The sequence below is a fragment of the Oncorhynchus kisutch genome, linkage group LG25 (assembly GCF_002021735.2).
Source record: "Oncorhynchus kisutch isolate 150728-3 linkage group LG25, Okis_V2, whole genome shotgun sequence".
Classification (NCBI taxonomy): domain Eukaryota; kingdom Metazoa; phylum Chordata; class Actinopteri; order Salmoniformes; family Salmonidae; genus Oncorhynchus; species Oncorhynchus kisutch.
The window spans coordinates 32473661-32494686 of NC_034198.2; the positions used below are offsets into that span (position 1 = coordinate 32473661).

The 21026-nt window shown below is 40.3% G+C and overlaps 1 protein-coding gene across 1 annotated transcript in view; it reads left to right on the top strand.

The window, feature by feature from the left end:
* Positions 1 to 21026, top strand: part of LOC109870511 (KH domain-containing, RNA-binding, signal transduction-associated protein 2) — a 124380-nt gene that overhangs the window by 808 nt on the left and 102546 nt on the right.

Sequence of the window (21026 nt, forward strand, 5' to 3'; positions counted from 1 at the left end):
TTGTCACTTCATGTCAGACTATCATCAGCGACCCTCAGATGAAGATAAGACAGGCAATGGTGCGCACACGGACACACACACACACACACACACACACACACACACACACACACACACACACACACACACACACACACACACACACACACACACACACACACACACACACACACACACACACACACACACACACACACACACCAATATTTGGAGATTTGACTGTGTGAATAGCAGGTCAGGGTGTTCTTACACCTTGAAAGGGGCGTGGGTTTGTGTTCCTACAAAAAGCAAATATGACCTTGGTGATTCCTTTATAGTGGGGCTTCGCCATCCTGCATTCCCATCCCTGAGACCTGAAACAGCCTAAATATTGCCCCCAGACCCTGGAAGCCAAGCTTTTATGGTTCAGTGGTGATGACTGTGAACTATGGGAGCACAAATGATCTGTTTTAAACTAAATGGAATCAAAGAACCTCTACAGAAATATACCGGAGAGCTTCAGGACTGTATTTTTACAGAAATAATGTATCGGTAGAGCTTCAGGACTGTATTGGAGTGGTTTTGACTTCAGTGAAACCGGGCAAGAGGCCAACAAAAAAACTATTCAGCTTGTTCAGCTATTTAAAGGTGCACTAATGCAAAAATCTCTCTGTCATTTCCTGGTTTCTAAAATTCGAATAGTTTGCATAAATTCAGTTTATTTGACAAAACAAACAACTATAGTGTAGAGAATTATCGTACCATCTAAACCACTGTGAAATACACTACCGTTCAAAAGTTTGGGGTCCCTTAGAAATGTCCTTGTTTTTGAAAGAAAAGCTAATAAAAAAAATATATATTACATCAAATTGATCAGAAATACAGTGTAGACATTGTTAATATTTCAAATGACTATTGTAGCTGGAGAGGCAGATTTTTAATGGAATATCTATATAGGCGCACAGAGGCCTATTATCGTCAACCATCACTCCTGTGTTCCAATGGCACGTTGTGTTAGCTAATCCAAGTTCATAATTTTAAAAGGCTAATTGATCATTAGAAAACCCTTTTGCAATTATGTTAGCACAGCTGAAAACTGTTGTTCTGATTAAAGAAGCAATAAAACTGGCCTTCTTTAGACTAGTTGAGTATCTGGAGCATCAGCATTTGTGGGTTCGATTACAGGCTCAAAATGGCCAGAAACAAATAACTTTCTTCTGAAACTCGTCAGTTTATTCTTGTTCTGAGAAACGAAGGCTATTCCATGCAAGAAATTGCCAAGAAACTGAAGATGTCGTACAACGCTGTGTACTACTCCCTTCACAGAACAGCACAAACTGGCACTAACCAGAATAGAAAGAGGAGTGGGAGGCCCAGGTGCACAATTGAGCAAGAGAACAAGTACATTAGAGTGTCTAGTTTGAGAAACAGACGCCTCAAAAGTCATCAACTGGCAGCTTCATTAAATAGTACTCGCAAAACACCATTTTCAACGTCAACAGTAAATAGGCAACTCCGGGATGCTGGTCTTCATTTTCAAGTGACCCCAAACTTTTGAATGGTAGTGTATATTTTCCATAACCAAACAAATTGTATTTTCAGCTGTTTGAAGCTGGAGTACAAAACCAAAAATAAAAGACACAAAAACAAAACTTAAGAACGGAAGCATAGAAATAGCGCACATAGAACAGATCTTCCACTTTGTATACTTGTTTTCATTGAGAATGACAGATCTACAACTGACATTTCTATGTGAATATGTCAGGTCACCTCAAAAAGTTACATATTGCAGCTTTAATCAGACAAAAAAGTTGATGTAATTCAGAAGACCTCTAAGCCATGTGTCATTACTGGCTTTAAAAAAGGTTATGCCTCAGTTAACCATGGTACAAATGTGCTATTACCTCCACTGCTACCACTGTACCAGCAAGCTGCCGCTGCTATAACTATACCACACCGTAACCACAGCTGCCATTACGACTGAAATGATACCAATGATATCACCTATACTGTCACAGATCCCTCCAGAACTTTCATTACGCACACCTGTCCCCTATTCCTACTGATTAGTACTTGTATAAGTGTGCCCTTTGGTTTCCATTGGGCTGTCCATTATTGTTACAATGTCCGTTGGTGTGTGAGTACCTGTGCTGTTCTGTTTTGGGCTTTCGTGTCCTTGTGGATTGCTCAGATGATTACGGGTCTTGTCCCGTGTGTTAATCATTATGCGCATGTGTTATTTATTCGAGGTACTCCTCCCACTGTTGTTAGGGGTTCAACCCTGTGTTGTGTATAGTGTTTATTTGGTCTTCGTCCCCATGTCTTTACACGGCACGCCGTAATTTGGGTGCAATAAAAAAAACTATTACGCATTCCTGCGTCTGTCTCCAGATCATTCATACCAATGTGACCTCTTCAGTTATATGTTTTTCTTACATGTGTGTAGTGTATGCATTATGAGTATGTGCACATCATGTACATCATTGTACTTTTTTTTTAAATGCATGCCTAGTTGTAATAATCTATGGGAATTTGTATATTAGACTAGCTATTACTTATGTCTGAAGGAAAGAAAATAGTCCATATGTGTGTGCAAATTCCTCCTTCCCATTAACTGGTAGAAATAATTAGCCGGTGATAATCTACATGGTTGATTGAGATCATATCTCTCCCCAAATTGAAGTAATTGAAGGATTTCCACAAGGGTTCTAATCAGTCATTTTCATGGAGGCACCAGTGAAATTAATTAAATTGGCAATTGACATTTGTCTTAAGGTGCATGTGATAAGAGTATATCTCATCATAATGTTTTAAAAGTTTTACTCAAAGGGATGTTGACATTTAGGGCTATTTGCTGGTGGAGTTGTTGCATAGAGCACTGGGTTGGTTTTGTTGTGCGTGTCATGTAGTGGTAGATACTAGTGTCCTACAGATGAGACTGCTGTTGATTATCAGTCAGGACATCTTTTCACCTGGACTAGTTTATATCAATGCTCACCAGTATTCTTCAGTATAGTCATTGATCTTGTGTGGTATGCTTGTACTGTATCTGTAACGGCCAGAGCCTTGGAGAAAATAAGCACTCACATTGAGAGAGCCAGTGTGCATTGTCAATTTCACTTTCTCAGGCGAGAGGTCGCCTATCTCTCACTGAAGCAGTAAGTGTTTCTATGTTCTTAGCAGAGGACCTGTGGATAGTGTGGCGAGTTATCATGTATTGAGTTCACAGGAGGCTGGTGAGGGGAGGAGGGCCCTTAATAATATCTGCAATGGAGTGAATGGAGGGGTATCAAACACTCGGAAGCCTTGGTGCATTTACAGTGGTTGGCTGGCCTGGCATTCAACCCTTTGTGCCCCTATAGACGATGTCAAACATAGTGCACCTCAATTACTTAATTAAGTTGTATTATAAACTGGGTGGGTTGAGCCCTGAATGCTGATTGGCTGACAGCCGTGGTATATCAGACCGTATACCACAGTTATGACAAAACTTTTTTTTTACTGCTCTATTTACATTGGTACCCAATTTTTAATAGCAAGAAGGTACCTTGGGGGTTTGTGATATATGGCCAATATACCACAGCTAAGGGCTGTGTCCAGTCATTCCTCGCTGTGTCATGCTTAAGAACGGTCCTGAGCCGTGGGATATTGGCCATATACCATACCTCCTCGGGCCTTAATGCTTAAATATAGGATAATAAAAGTAATGATATGACTAACACTGTAGAGGTCAAAAGGGGATCTTGCTATGGTTCACAACACACTACTGGCATTTCTGTGAATTAGTAATACCAAGTTAGTATTAATTACTGCATATTAGAATGTACTGTGTGTAGTTCTACACTGTTATACATGTTTACAGTTATATGCATCATGCCAGGAGCTGCCATTCCCTCTAGTTTGATGGTCAATGTTTCAAAGAGGTGTGAGAAAAGGTATCATGGAATTCTTACATTTCAGTAATTTAGCAGACACTCCCATCCAGAGCGACTTAGTAGTGAGTGCATACCTTTTTGTACTTCCCCCCATATTGGTCCCCATGGGAATCGAACCCAAAACCCTGACATTGTAAGTGCCATGCTCTACCAACGGAGCCACACAGAACAGCAAGTTAAAGTACATACAGTGCATTCGGAAAGTATTCAGACCCCTTGACTTTTTCCACATTTTGTTACATTACAGCCTTTTTCAAAAACTGGGGGAAAAAATAAAAAATGGTCAGCAATCTACACACAATACCTCATAATGACTAAACAAAAACAGGGAAATATGACATTTACATAAGTATTAAGACCCTTTATTCAGTACTTTGTTGAAGCACCTTTGGCAGCGATTACAGCATTGAATCTTCTTGGGTATGATGCTACAAGCTTGTATTTGGGGAGTTTCTCCCATTCGTCTCTGCAGATACTATCAAACTCTGTCAGGTTGGATGGGGAGTGTCGCTACACAGTTATTTTCAGGTCTCTCCAGAGATGTTCGATTGGGTTCAAGTCCAGGCTCTGGCTGGGCCACTCAAGGACATTCAGAAACTTGTCCTGAAGCCACTCCTGGAATGTCTTGGCTATGTGCTTAGGGTCGTTGTCCTGTTGGAAGGTGAACCTTGGCCACAATCTGAGGTCCTGAGTGCTTGGAGCAGATTTTCATCAAGGACCTCTCTGTACTTTGCTCTGTTATTGCCTCAATCCTGACTAGTCTCCCAGTCCCTGGCATTGAAAAACATCCCCCTACAGCATGATGCTGCCACAAACATGGTTCACAGTAGGGATGGTGCCAGCTTTCCTCCAGACGTGACCCTTGGCATTCAGACCAAAGAGTTCAATCTTGGTTTCATCAGACCAGAGAATCTTGTTTCTCATGGTATGAGAGTCCTTTAGGTGCCTTTTGGCAAACTCCAAGTGGGTTGTCATGTGCCTTTTACTGAGAGGTTGCTTCCGTCTGCTCACTGTACCATAAAGGCCCTGATTGGTGGAGTGCTGCAGAGATGATTGTCCTTCTGGAAGGTACTCCCATCTCCACAGAGAAACTCTAGAGCTCTCTGACAGAGTGACCAGCTGGTTATTGGTCACCTCCCTGACCAAGGCCCTTCTCCCCCGAATTCTCAGTTTAGCCAAGCGGCCAGCTCTAGGAAGTGTCTTGGTGGTTCCAAACTTTTTCCATTTAAGAATGATGGAGGCCACTGTGTTCTTGGGCACCTTCAATGCTGCAGACATTTTTTTGGTACCCTTCCAGATCAGTGCCTCCATACAATCCTGTCTCAGAGCTCTACGGACAATTCCTTCGACCTCATGGCTTGGTTTTTGGTCTGACATGCACTGTCAACTGTGGGACCTTATATAGACAGGTGTGTGCCTTTCCAAATCATGTCCAATGAATAGAATTGACCACAGGTGCACTCCAATTAAGTTGTAGAAACATCTCATGGAAGGTCAATGGAAACAGAATGCACCTATTCTCAATTTCGAGTCTCATTTTCACTTTGTCATGGGGTATTGTGTGTAGATTGACTAGGAAAAATGTAAGGCTGTAACGTAACAATATGTGGAAAAAGGGAAGGGGTCTGAATACTTTCCGAAAGCACTGAAGACCTTTAAAGTAACTACCATACAGGAAATGAGTCAGGATCATTGTGAAATATGTCATTACAAACACTTTGATGTTCCATCTGACTCATGACATCAAGGCATGTAACGGCAGAGAGAAATAGAGAACCGCACCTTCAGAAAAATGGAGGACAGTCTGAAAGTGATGGATGTTGTTGCTAATTTTGGATGTGCATTTCTCAGGATTAGGCATATTAACCAAAAAATCATTGGCATCATGTCATCTGAGTGTTAGTATTCTGCATTTCTGGGTGACTATTTTGTTTCAGGGAACATGAAGGTGCAGCTTACCATTAGCCAATAATTATTTGACAACATTTGTATCAGATGAGGTATTAGCTGAATAATTCGCTGTGATATTATCACCAGTCAATTGAACGTGATAGCCAAGGAAAATATTGTAAGATACACCTCTAATGTTAAAGAGCACACATCATCTTTACATAAAAAATAAATAAACATTTAAATTGTCATTATGGGTTTTGAACATAGACTCATGTTCGTGTCACGACTTTAGTATGCTAATGTTTCAAGTCATAGTCTACTTCTATCTGAGCTGTATGCGCAGTAATCACTGTAGTATGAGAAGTTGTATTGCACATATTCATGTCCTCTGATCTGCAGTTAACTGCTACTGTAAGCATACTGTACCTGGAGACAGATGCTGCTGCTCCATTTGGTCGACAATATATTATGGATTCAACGGGAGACAAGGAGTTATGATAGTCTGTTAAATATTCTGTATTTTGTTTAATTTAGTTTGTATGTGCAGTGAAGATGAATCATTATGTCCAGTGATACAATCCAGAAATTTCATAATGCAGCATATTTTAGCAAACCATGAAGAATAATGATCATGTTTTGGGCCAAATTCATTTTCAGGTCCATGATTGTATAGAATGAGTCAGTGGCACAATTACAATCACACCCCCCCCCCCCCTGTATGTGAGCTGTGAGACACACCAGCATCATGTTGCCAATAGAAATGGTTAATGAGTGTCATTTGCAACTATAGGCTAGATGAAAATGAGATGAATAAGAATCCTCAGTAGTTGATTCACATTTGAACAACCACAAAATAATGTAGGGGAATCACAACACCTGCCTCTCTAAAAGCAACCACAAAATAATGTAGGGGAATCACAACACCTGCCTCTCTAAAAGCAACCACAAAATAATGTAGGGGAATCACAACACCCGCCTCTCTAAAAGCAACCACAAAATAATGTAGGGGAATCACAACACCTGCCTCTCTAAAAGCAACCACAAAATAATGTAGGGGAATCACAACACCTGCCTCTCTAAAAGCAACCACAAAATAATGTAGGGGAATCACAACTCCTGCCTCTCTAAAAGCAACCACAAAATAATGCAACAACAAAAACACCCCGGTCAGACCCAGCCATCATTGTCGTCATAAGATGTCTTGAGACATACATGTGAGACATCTTTAGATGTCTTGAGACATACATGTGAGACATCTTTAGATGTCTTGAGACATACATGTGAGACATCTTTAGACGTTTTGAGACATGAGGACTTGAAGATGTTTCTTAAGTTGTCTCAAGATGTCTTCACAAATATGTCTTAACCTTTTACTGCAGTGGGCTAAGTCAAGGTCAAACAGTGTTTCTTGGTAGACTTAAACAAATCAACTTTGAAACAAAAGTATACACCTCACACACATGGTTATGGGCTTAAAAGAAGAAGACACATTAGATATCGAGTTAAAATGTATTACATTTTGAGTTTGCATCCCAATATTACACTTTATATTAAACACAACCGTTTAACATTGAAACACAGGATTTTCAGGAGGTTTTTGGAAATAATGTTTATTGATTATGAATTATGAAAAATGTAACGTTCTACCCAAGTGTCCACTAGATGGCGATTTGGTAATTTGACTGCAAGAAAGGGCTACAAGGAGACTCATCGAAAATACATTTCCACAAGCAGCACCACCACAGATATTGAGATGAGCGAGAGGCAAGACTTTGTTCTCACACAGTCCCACACGGTATCTGCACATGTGCAACGAATTCGCGTCACACTATTTCAGCATGGTTGCCAGGGCACTAAAATACAGGAGAAGTTGAGCCTTGTGATTCAACGCTCTTCGTTTTTGTGGAAATTGACCCACTGTGATGTTTACTTTCTGCATCTATGAAGTGGCATTGTTTAAAGTGGCTAGTGATACATTACATCAAGATGGCAAGGTGCAGTAGATGGTATAGCGTACAGTGTATACATATGAGATGAGTAATGTAGGGTATGTAAACATTATATAATATAAAGTGGCTAGTGATAAATTGGTTACATCAATTTTTCCATTATTAAAGTGGCTGGAGATGAGTCAGTATGTTGGCAGCAGCCACTCAATGTTAGTGGTGGCTGTTTAACAGTCTGATGCCCTTGAGATAGAAGCTGTTTTTCAGTCTCTCGGTCCCTGCTTTGATGCACCTGTACTGACCTCGCTTCTGGATGATAGCGGGGTAAACAGGCAGTGGCTCGGGTGGTTGTTGTCCTTGATGATCTTTTTGGCCTTCCTGTGACATCGGGTGGTGTAAGTGTCCTGGAGGGCAGGTAGTTTGCACCCAGTGATGCGTTGTGCAGACTGCACTACCCTCTGGAGAGCCTTCCGGTTATAGGCGGAGCAGCTGCCGTACCAGGCGGTGATACAGCCCGACAGGATGCTCTCGATTGTGCCGAATTTCGAATTTCTTCTGCCTCCTGAGGTTGAAGAGGTGCTGCTGCGCCTTCTTCACCACGCTGTCTGTGTGGGTGGACAATTTCAGTTTGTCCGTGATGTGTACGCAGAGGAACTTAAAACTCTCCACCCTCTCCACTACTGCCCCATCAATGTAGATAGGGGGCTGCTCCCTCTGCTGTTTCCTGAAGTCCACGATCCCAGGTCATTCACTCAAAACCGCATTATCTTACTGTTATCCCACTGGGAGCTAGCATAAGATTTCAGGTCTTAGATAAGGTCAGGTTTTTTTTCTGGATCAAAATGTGGCTTAGGTGGTGAGCATGGGGGGTAGTGGCTAATGATGTGGTTGCCGACCAAACATTTTAGAGGCCCTCCTGTTGGCCGAGAGTGACAAAATGTTGCTTTTTTTAAAGCTCATTTCCTGTAATTCAATACATTTAGCCATTTTTCTGAGATAATATTGAGAAAAATGTGCCGTTTTAAAGCATATTTCCTGCAATTCTACACATTTTGCCATGGCTTATGTTGTCTGACATACTCAAACATTAAAACAAAATCAATGGGGGACCAAGGCCATGACAAAAGCTATCCTTAGATTCTCCATAACGGTCTACCTTTTATTTTGGTGATTTTTTTGATCATAGATGATCTTATCTAAAAAATATATAGGTCCATTATCCTTTCTACATACTTTATGTATTAGTCTTTAAAAAAAACAATCTGTTTGGACATAGGTGGCCCGAAAAAACACTTAGGCGGCCTGCCCAAAACCTTTCTGTGCAGGAAAAACCCTGAAGGTTACATTTCACTAGGACTGTTGCGGTGACCATATTACCGCCACACTGGCGGTCACGAGTCATGAAGGCAGTCAAATTCCATGTGACCATTAAGTCACGGTAATTAAACTTCTCCAAGCTCTGATGCTGCTGATGGTCGTTAGTAGCCTACCAAACTTGCGAACCCTCGAATCACTCGGACATCAATACAAAAGTAATCGAACATCGAATCAAACACTGAGAGCCCATGAGCCTATGTTGCACAATATTTCTACAGGCTATGCAATTCTGAGAGAAAACAGAGTGAACAGAGAACCTCCTCTATTAAAAAGGAGGAGGATCCCATGAGTTTTCTATAGGCTAGGCCTACTATATATTATTTCTCAACTTTCTTAATATTAATCACAGTGCTTCTCTTTACAACAGGAGTATAGACTACCTAGCTGGCATGAAAATGAACCATGGGAAAAGCATCCTCCATTTGCTATTTAAGTGCAGAGATTACATGTATTTTTCCCCCTGCCCCTGCTTCGAGACAGGTGCATGATAGTGGTTCATTCTAATTCAAAACTAATTTCACACATATATTATTTAGTATATGTAAAGACAAGATTAAATCAAGAATAGTGTGATGGGTGTCAGTATTAGCCTATGACTTGTGAATTATATATTTATCCCTTATGAATGATGCCCAGCATAAGGCAAGAAACAATGTTTTTGTGTGACTTTTTTTAATCATAGTTGCACATCTCACATAGCCTTGACTATAGGACTATATGTTTTGATAAGGGTTGTAACTAAAGTGGTCAAATAACTTCTTAAAAAGGGGTGTGAAGCCTAACTGGCATACATAAGCAGCGCATGACTTTCTAGTTTGGGGAAGATCATTTTCACCATAAAAATGCACCTTTATAATAAAAGCATTACATGCATAATTGCATTTGCTGTCACTTTTGAGAATGGTGTTTTCCCGTTAATGGAAAACTGTCGTGTGCACATTGCTGCACTTATAATGTGAAGAAATAGCCTAATAGTTTAGCAAATTTTAAGCTCAACGTTGTGATCAGTTTGTCAGCCTCATTGGGTTTTTTAAAAGTTTTTTTGATGGTAGTGGTTGTATTAATTTGTAACATTTGTTTCTCGCACAGAATAGAATAGATCTCCTTTTGTACTATGGGGGATAGTAGATTGATAGTAGACTAGCACTTTTGCTGTTTGTTAGGCCTACTCATCTTGTTGGCTGATGAAGGATGCGCGCAGTTGCGTCCCTGAAGTGTCTGTCTTCACTTGTAGCCTGTGAGAAAGACCCAATCACGTGATGGAAAGCCATATGAGTGAGAGGTGCTTCAGGGCACGCAGCACACATCACTCAGGGAGAAGGGAACAATGGCCACTGGCCGCAAAAGGCATGGATATTTCTGGGGTGCATTACGGCCACACAAAGGGTATGCCGCCAGGAAATTCGAGGCATTATCAAGTGCTTGTCAAATTGTGAATGAGAGACTGATGAAGTGTGTACAGCCTGCCTTTCAACCAACTTTTTCAAATCATCATGAGAGTTGCATCATTCAGCCTTTGAATGTATTAAAAATCAAAACATATAGGCCAACGTTTGTAGAACAACTAAAGTTTGATTAAGCATATAGGAGTACCTATTAATTTGTTAACCGCTCAACATAGAATAGCCGCATGTGCGCACTCCCTCAAATCATTTGGAGAAAATATCTATTTTATTCAGCTTTGTATTCGTCATACTATAAAATAATATAAAAAATGCCACGGAATTCTAACCAAATCTTGCCTGCGAAATGAACAAGTGTAGCCTACAACTCAGAGTATGCTATTCTGTTATTCTGAAATAGACTACATTTTCTTCATGTCATGTTTCTTTAGACCTGTCTAAAATAAATAATGATTACTTGACAATCACCGGCTGACGAAATTACTTGACTGCCACAGCGCTACTCATCACACAGGTATAGTTCATCCAACCACCTCCGCTACACTTCCTTACCTGAAAATATAGTATAGTAGATATTGGATATTGTCCATTGTAGCATGTCTCATGTTACACATAGTGTTGCACCTGTTGACGTGTATAGCCTTATGATGTGTATAGCCTTATGACGTGTATAGCCTTATGACGTGTATAGCCTTATGACGTGTATAGCCTTATGACGTGTATAGCCTTATGACGTGTATAGCCTGACGTGTACAGCCTTATGACGTGTATAGCCTTATGACGTGTATAGCCTTATGACGTGTATAGCCTTATGACGTGTATAGCCTTATGATGTGTATAGCCTTATGACGTGTACAGCCTTATGACGTGTATAGCCTTATGACGTGTATAGCCTTATGACGTGTATAGCCTTATGACGTGTATAGCCTTATGACGTGTATAGCCTTATGACGTGTATAGCCTGACGTGTACAGCCTTATGACGTGTATAGCCTTATGATGTGTATAGCCTTATGACGTGTACAGCCTTATGACGTGTATAGCCTTATGACGTGTAGAGCCTTATGACGTGTAGAGCCTTATGACGTGTATAGCATTATGACGTGTATAGCCTTATGACGTGTATAGCCTTATGACGTGTATAGCCTTATGACGTGTATAGCCTGACGTGTATAGCCTTATGACGTGTATAGCCTTATGACGTGTATAGCCTTATGACGTGTACAGCCTTATGACGTGTATAGCCTTATGAAGTCTATAGCCTTATGACGTGTATAGCCTGACGTGTATAGCCTTATGACGTGTATAGCCTTATGACGTGTATAGCCTGACGTGTATAGCCTTATGACGTGTACAGCCTTATGACGTGTATAGCCTTATGACGTGTATAGCCTTATGACGTGTATAGCCTTATGACGTGTATAGCCTTATGACGTGTATAGCCTTATGACGTGTATAGCCTGACCTGTATAGCCTTATGACGTGTATAGCCTTATGACGTGTATAGCCTTATGACGTGTATAGCCTGACGTGTATAGCCTTATGACGTGTATAGCCTTATGACGTGTATAGCCTTATGATGTGTATAGCCTGACGTGTATAGCCTTATGACGTGTATAGCCTTATGACGTGTATAGCCTTATGATGTGTATAGCCTTATGATGTGTATAGCCTTATGACGTGTATAGCCTTACGACGTGTATAGTCTTATGACGTGTATAGCCTTATGACGTGTATAGCCTTATGACGTGTATAGCCTTATGATGTGTATAGCCTTATGACGTGTATAGCCTTATGACGTGTATAGCCTTATGACGTGTATAGCCTTATGATGTGTATAGCCTTATGACGTGTATAGCCTTATGACGTGTATAGCCTTATGATGTGTATAGCCTTATGATGTGTATAGCCTTATGACGTGTATAGCCTTATGACGTGTATAGCCTTATGACGTGTATAGCCTTATGACATGTATAGCCTGACGTGTATAGCCTTATGACGTCTATAGCCTTATGATGTGTATAGCCTTATGATGTGTATAGCCTTATGACGTGTATAGCCTTATGACGTGTATAGCCTGACATGTACAGCCTTATGACGTGTATAGCCTTATGACGTGTATAGCCTTATGATGTGTATAGCCTTATGACGTGTATAGCCTTATGACGTGTATAGCCTTATGACGTGTATAGCCTTATGATGTGTATAGCCTGACGTGTATAGCCTTATGACGTGTATAGCCTTCTGACGTGTATAGCCTTATGATGTGTATAGCCTTATGATGTGTATAGCCTTATGACGTGTATAGCCTTACGACGTGTATAGTCTTATGACGTGTATAGCCTTATGACGTGTATAGCCTTATGACGTGTATAGCCTTATGACGTGTATAGCCTTATGACATGTATAGCCTGACGTGTATAGCCTTATGACGTCTATAGCCTTATGATGTGTATAGCCTTATGATGTGTATAGCCTTATGACGTGTATAGCCTTATGACGTGTATAGCCTGACATGTACAGCCTTATGACGTGTATAGCCTTATGACGTGTATAGCCTTATGATGTGTATAGCCTTATGACGTGTATAGCCTTATGACGTTTATAGCCTTATGACGTGTATAGCCTTATGACGTGTATAGCCTGACGTGTATAGCCTTATGACGTGTATAGCCTGACGTGTATAGCCTTATGATGTGTATAGCCTTATGACGTGTATAGCCTTATGACGTGTATAGCCTTATGACGTGTATAGCCTTATGATGTGTATAGCCTGACGTGTATAGCCTTATGACGTGTATAGCCTTATGACGTGTATAGCCTTATGACGTGTATAGCCTTATGATGTGTATAGCCTTATGACGTGTATAGCCTTACGACGTGTATAGTCTTATGACGTGTATAGCCTTATGACGTGTATAGCCTTATGACGTGTATAGCCTTATGATGTGTATAGCCTTATGACGTGTATAGCCTTATGACGTGTATAGCCTTATGACGTGTATAGCCTTATGATGTGTATAGCCTTATGACGTGTATAGCCTTATGACGTGTATAGCCTTATGATGTGTATAGCCTTATGATGTGTATAGCCTTATGACGTGTATAGCCTTATGACGTGTATAGCCTTATGACGTGTATAGCCTTATGACATGTATAGCCTGACGTGTATAGCCTTATGACGTCTATAGCCTTATGATGTGTATAGCCTTATGATGTGTATAGCCTTATGACGTGTATGGCCTTATGACGTGTATAGCCTGACATGTACAGCCTTATGACGTGTATAGCCTTATGACGTGTATAGCCTTATGATGTGTATAGCCTTATGACGTGTATAGCCTTATGACGTGTATAGCCTTATGACGTGTATAGCCTTATGACGTGTATAGCCTGACGTGTATAGCCTTATGACGTGTATAGCCTTATGATGTGTATAGCCTTATGATGTGTATAGCCTTATGACGTGTATAGCCTTATGACGTGTATAGCCTGACATGTACAGCCTTATGACGTGTATAGCCTTATGACGTGTATAGCCTTATGATGTGTATAGCCTTATGACGTGTATAGCCTTATGACGTGTATAGCCTTATGACGTGTATAGCCTTATGACGTGTATAGCCTGACGTGTATAGCCTTATGACGTGTATAGCCTGACGTGTATAGCCTTATGACGTGTATAGCCTTATGACGTGTATAGCCTTATGATGTGTATAGCCTGACGTGTATAGCCTTATGATGTGTATAGCCTTATGACGTGTATAGCCTTATGACGTGTATAGCCTTATGACGTGTATAGCCTTATGATGTGTATAGCCTTATGACGTGTATAGCCTTATGACGTGTATAGCCTTATGATGTGTATAGCCTTATGATGTGTATAGCCTTATGACGTGTATAGCCTTATGACGTGTATAGCCTTATGACGTGTATAGCCTTATGACATGTATAGCCTGACGTGTATAGCCTTATGACGTCTATAGCCTTATGATGTGTATAGCCTTATGATGTGTATAGCCTTATGACGTGTATAGCCTTATGACGTGTATAGCCTGACATGTACAGCCTTATGACGTGTATAGCCTTATGACGTGTATAGCCTTATGATGTGTATAGCCTTATGACGTGTATAGCCTTATGACGTGTATAGCCTTATGACGTGTATAGCCTTATGACGTGTATAGCCTGACGTGTATAGCCTTATGACGTGTATAGCCTGACGTGTATAGCCTTATGACGTGTATAGCCTTATTACGTGTATAGCCTTATGATGTGTATAGCCTGACGTGTATAGCCTTATGACGTGTATAGCCTTATGACGTGTATAGCCTTATGATGTGTATAGCCTTATGATGTGTATAGCCTTATGACGTGTATAGCCTTACGACGTGTATAGTCTTACGACGTGTATAGCCTTATGACGTGTATAGCCTTATGACGTGTATAGCCTTATGATGTGTATAGCCTTATGACGTGTATAGCCTTATGACGTGTATAGCCTTATGACGTGTATAGCCTTATGACGTGTATAGCCTTATGACATGTATAGCCTGACGTGTATAGCCTTATGACGTCTATAGCCTTATGATGTGTATAGCCTTATGATGTGTATAGCCTTATGACATGTATAGCCTTATGACGTGTATAGCCTGACATGTACAGCCTTATGACGTGTATAGCCTTATTACGTTTATAGCCTTATGATGTGTATAGCCTTATGACGTGTATAGCCTTATGACGTGTATAGCCTTATGACGTGTATAGCCTTATGACGTGTATAGCCTGACGTGTATAGCCTTATGACGTGTATAGCCCTGACGTGTATAGCCTTATGACGTGTATAGCCTTATGACGTGTATAGCCTTATGATGTGTATAGCCTGACGTGTATAGCCTTATGACGTGTATAGCCTTATGACGTGTATAGCCTTATGATGTGTATAGCCTTATGATGTGTATAGCCTTATGACGTGTATAGCCTTACGACGTGTATAGTCTTATGACGTGTATAGCCTTATGACGTGTATAGCCTTATGACGTGTATAGCCTTATGATGTGTATAGCCTTATGACGTGTATAGCCTTATGACGTGTATAGCCTTATGACGTGTATAGCCTTATGATGTGTATAGCCTTATGACGTGTATAGCCTTATGACGTGTATAGCCTTATGATGTGTATAGCCTTATGATGTGTATAGCCTTATGACGTGTATAGCCTTATGACGTGTATAGCCTTATGACGTGTATAGCCTTATGACATGTATAGCCTGACGTGTATAGCCTTATGACGTCTATAGCCTTATGATGTGTATAGCCTTATGATGTGTATAGCCTTATGACGTGTATGGCCTTATGACGTGTATAGCCTGACATGTACAGCCTTATGACGTGTATAGCCTTATGACGTGTATAGCCTTATGATGTGTATAGCCTTATGACGTGTATAGCCTTATGACGTGTATAGCCTTATGACGTGTATAGCCTTATGACGTGTATAGCCTGACGTGTATAGCCTTATGACGTGTATAGCCTTATGATGTGTATAGCCTTATGATGTGTATAGCCTTATGATGTGTATAGCCTTATGACGTGTATAGCCTTATGACGTGTATAGCCTGACATGTACAGCCTTATGACGTGTATAGCCTTATGACGTGTATAGCCTTATGATGTGTATAGCCTTATGACGTGTATAGCCTTATGATGTGTATAGCCTTATGACGTGTATAGCCTTATGACGTGTATAGCCTGACGTGTATAGCCTTATGACGTGTATAGCCTGACGTGTATAGCCTTATGACGTGTATAGCCTTATGACGTGTATAGCCTTATGATGTGTATAGCCTGACGTGTATAGCCTTATGACGTGTATAGCCTTATGACGTGTATAGCCTTATGATGTGTATAGCCTTATGATGTGTATAGCCTTATGACGTGTATAGCCTTACGACGTGTATAGTCTTATGACGTGTATAGCCTTATGACGTGTATAGCCTTATGACGTGTATAGCCTTATGATGTGTATAGCCTTATGACGTGTATAGCCTTATGACGTGTATAGCCTTATGACGTGTATAGCCTGACATGTACAGCCTTATGACGTGTATAGCCTTATGACGTGTATAGCCTTATGATGTGTATAGCCTTATGACGTGTATAGCCTTATGACGTGTATAGCCTTATGACGTGTATAGCCTTATGACGTGTATAGCCTGACGTGTATAGCCTTATGACGTGTATAGCCTGACGTGTATAGCCTTATGACGTGTATAGCCTTATGACCTGTATAGCCTTATGATGTGTATAGCCTGACGTGTATAGCCTTATGACGTGTATAGCCTTATGACGTGTATAGCCTTATGATGTGTATAGCCTTATGATGTGTATAGCCTTATGACGTGTATAGCCTTACGACGTGTATAGTCTTATGACGTGTATAGCCTTATGACGTGTATAGCCTTATGACGTGTATAGCCTTATGACGTGTATAGCCTTATGACGTGTATAGCCTTATGACGTGTATAGCCTTATGACGTGTATAGCCTTATGACGTGTATAGCCTTATGACGTGTATAGCCTGACGTGTACAGCCTTATGATGTGTACAGCCTTATGACGTGTAGAGCCTTATGACGTGTATAGCCTTATGACGTGTATAGCCTTATGACGTGTATAGCCTTATGATGTGTATAGCCTTATGATGTGTATAGCCTTATGACGTGTATAGCCTTATGATGTGTATAGCCTTATGATGTGTACAGCCTTATGACGTGTAGAGCCTTATGACGTGTATAGCCTTATGACGTGTATAGCCTTATGACGTGTATAGCCTTATGATGTGTATAGCCTTATGACGTGTATAGCCTTATGACGTGTATAGCCTTATTATGTGTATAGCCTTATGACGTCTATAGCCTTATGACGTGTAGAGCCTTATGACGTGTATAGCCTTATGATGTGTATAGCCTTATGACGTGTATAGCCTTATGATGTGTATAGCTTTATGATGTGTATAGCCTTATGACGTGTATAGCCTTATGATGTGTATAGCCTTATGATGTGTATAGCCTTATGACGTGTATAGCATTATGACGTGTATAGCCTTATGATGTGTATAGCCTTATGATGTGTATAGCCTTATGACGTCTATAGCCTTATGACGTGTATAGCCTTATGACGTGTATAGCCTTATGATGTGTATAGCCTTATGACGTGTATAGCCTTATGACGTGTATAGCCTTATGACGTGATGATAGAAGCAGGCACACTGAAATCACACAGGAAATCTGATCAATGGTGATGACAAACTCCCTGGATGTCCGTCCTACAGAAAGTAAAACACTTCATGATCGAGTCACTGTCTTTTTTGTTATGAAATGCGTGTACTGTATGATATGAAATGAATGAATGGAGAGGTGAATGAGACAATACTACCTCTACCTCTCCAATTGTTCAGAAAAGTTATGTTTAGACCAAGATCCCCAAGCAAAGCAAATGATTCAATACATTGATTATGCCTCAAAGTCAATCTGTATCACGCCGTCACACAGTAGATGTAGAAAGAAAGGGTTGCAAAGGGGTTCTTCGGCTGTCCCCATAGGGGAACCCTTTTTGATTCCAGGGAAAACCGTTATTGGTTCCAAGTAGAACCCTTTTGGGTTCTATGTAGAACCCTCTGTGGAAATGGTCCTACATGAGACCCAAAAGGGTTCTACCTGGAACCCTTTAAGATTCTAGATAGCACCTTTTGTTTCCGAAGAGTGTTGAACATTTTAACGTCGATATGTGAAGTTGCTTTAGTCAATTCACAATAACTGAAAAGTCTGTGGATTTGAGGTTAACAATAGTGTTTGCTGAAAGCAGTGACTGAGTGTGCAGACTACACAATTAAGATAATTATTAATTTTGAGAGATTCTTTATCCTCTGGAAAGCTAATAAACGGGAGACCACAAAGGACAGGTTCACAAATGGATGTTTCCAATAGGAAAAATGTGAGGAGCATATGCATAACCACGGTAGCAATTGAAAGGGAACAATTAGAAGATTATGGGGAAATTCTCAGAACAAAGGTGAGGACGCAACAGTTCACCTGAAACATGACCGGATTTAAACATTACACTGTTGATCTTATGTGCATTTTACTGTACTTTCTGCAGCCATTTGTTGATAATGAAATCTGTTAATACTCTGGATATATTCAGTAACATTACAAGAATATTCATCCAAAATTTGGGGCAGACAAAACAATTACAAGGGCTTGAGTGAGTGGTCTACCGGTAAACATATTGTAAGCTCAATTCTGTTTAGAACAATCCGGAACAATCCTGTGTATGATCATTGTAACTGTGCATAAAACATAGTTATCATGCATGAACATTGATTCTGTAAATTACATTAGTTTTATAATATGGAAATGTGAAGTGCACATTTTGGCTAAACGGGTGTGTAGTATGCATGTGAGTTTAAAGGGCTACAGTACCTAGGGAAAGCCAATGGGCTTGTCCCAGTAGTGAGCCAGTAGAGTTGTAGTGATGTTTTGGGGATTTATTACTATTATTTTGAAAGCTAGAAAGTAAACAAAAGTATTTCGTATGTTGTATAAATTTATAAAACAAAGAAGACTATTTTGTTTTCACTAGTATAATGTCTGTCCCTCAGTTTTATGTCATTGGTGTTACCACCTTGAAAATCAGGAAGTACAAAAAGATATACAAGAACCTTTGTCTACTCCCGCTCCTCCTCTCTGGAGCTCGTTGTCTCAGTTTACTCATTATTATGCACACCTGTCACCATCGTTACGCGTACCTGCGCCTCATGAGACTCACCTGGACTCCATCACCTTCCTGATTACCTCCCCTATATCTGTCACTCCCTTTGGTTCTTTCCTCAGGCGTTATTGTTTCTGTTTCTAGGTTTCATGTCTGTACGCTACTTTTGTTTGGTTTCTTCCATGTTAGTTGATTTATTATTACATTCACTCCCTGTTCCTGCTTCCCAACTCTTAGCGTAGACATTACAAACTTGAACATTTCCTCCAGTGGCAAACTGTTATGGGGGAGGGGTCTTTATTGAACACAATTATTAGCTATTCACACCCTTTTAGTAAGTCATAGATTTGAGGATTCCATTGATAATTTGCTGCGTCTAAATTCGAAGTGTCATTGGTGAGACACTCACTCAATTTAAATGAAGGGAAAATTCATAGTGAACAAAATTATTAATGATATCACTTAAATAATTGATTTTTAAATGGTTAATGACATTAGATTTGAGCATCTGTGATCTCCATTTAAGAAAATCCTAAATTACCTCAAATGTGTCATTGGTGTTACCATCATTGGTGTTACTACTACTGGTGGCACAATGTTATCATAATGGTAAAAACAATTAAAAGTAATTAAGCGGACATATTTAGATGTACCTAAATACACTTTTTTTTAATGGAATAATGAATACCTTTTTTCCAAAATGCCATGCCCAAATGCCACCGCAATTCAATAACGACCCATAGACAATGTTGTCCTAATGGTACTGCATCTATCCCACACCATAACTTAGCACGTAAATCTGACTGACTAACATAATCGCGGCAAATTGGGGTCATGAAACACCTGAGTAATGTGTTAATAAAACCCCAGAATATTCCTAATTGCAATTCAGAAAGTCAGTTCCGATTTATTTTGATATAACAGACGTTTTTATCCAAAGCGGCTCATTATAAGTGCATAATGTTTTTCACATGGGTGGCCCTTGGAATCAAACCCACCGTCCTGGTATAACATGCGCCATTCTCTACCAACTGAGCCATAAAGGACCACACAGGACCATCATTGGTCAACAACGGTGCCCTTTGACACATTTACGCAAGGCTGTTTCATACGCACAGAGTGGGATCATACCTGTAAATAATGGTATCCTAATGGTGCTGCATATCTACCCCACCCAATAGTTTAGCACCTACATCTGATTGACAAACAGAAGTAATGCTGGACGACCCTTTTTCATTACATTTTAATGTTATTGAATTCTAATTTTGAAAGATTGTTATTAAATATCATATATTTTACATTGCCTGTAGATCAAAAGAGTCCAGTAGACATTTATCAATGTTTGATTTCTAACTTCAGTCTATTTCATTTATCTGTCATAAATGTGAATACATGGTTTGGATGAAATGTCAGTTCTGTTTTGTTTAATGGTTAAATGGTGTTGCAGAAAGCTCACCGTGGTTCATTTAGCTACTGGTGGAGTTGTGAAACCAGGAAATGAAAGTGTGGCTGTAACCTCACATCTGGTAGGGGCACCACCTGGGATGGTGCTGGGCTGCAGGCTACTTCTAGGTATAACATAAGGCTCAGTAACACAGAGCCCACAGTAGAGATGTCTGCTGTGCAACACAGCAGGTTGTAAGCTTTAAATCCCTTAGCATGGTCATTTACCTCCAGGAGTATGACAGCTCCATGTTTCCGTCTCATTGCTCTCTCATTGCTC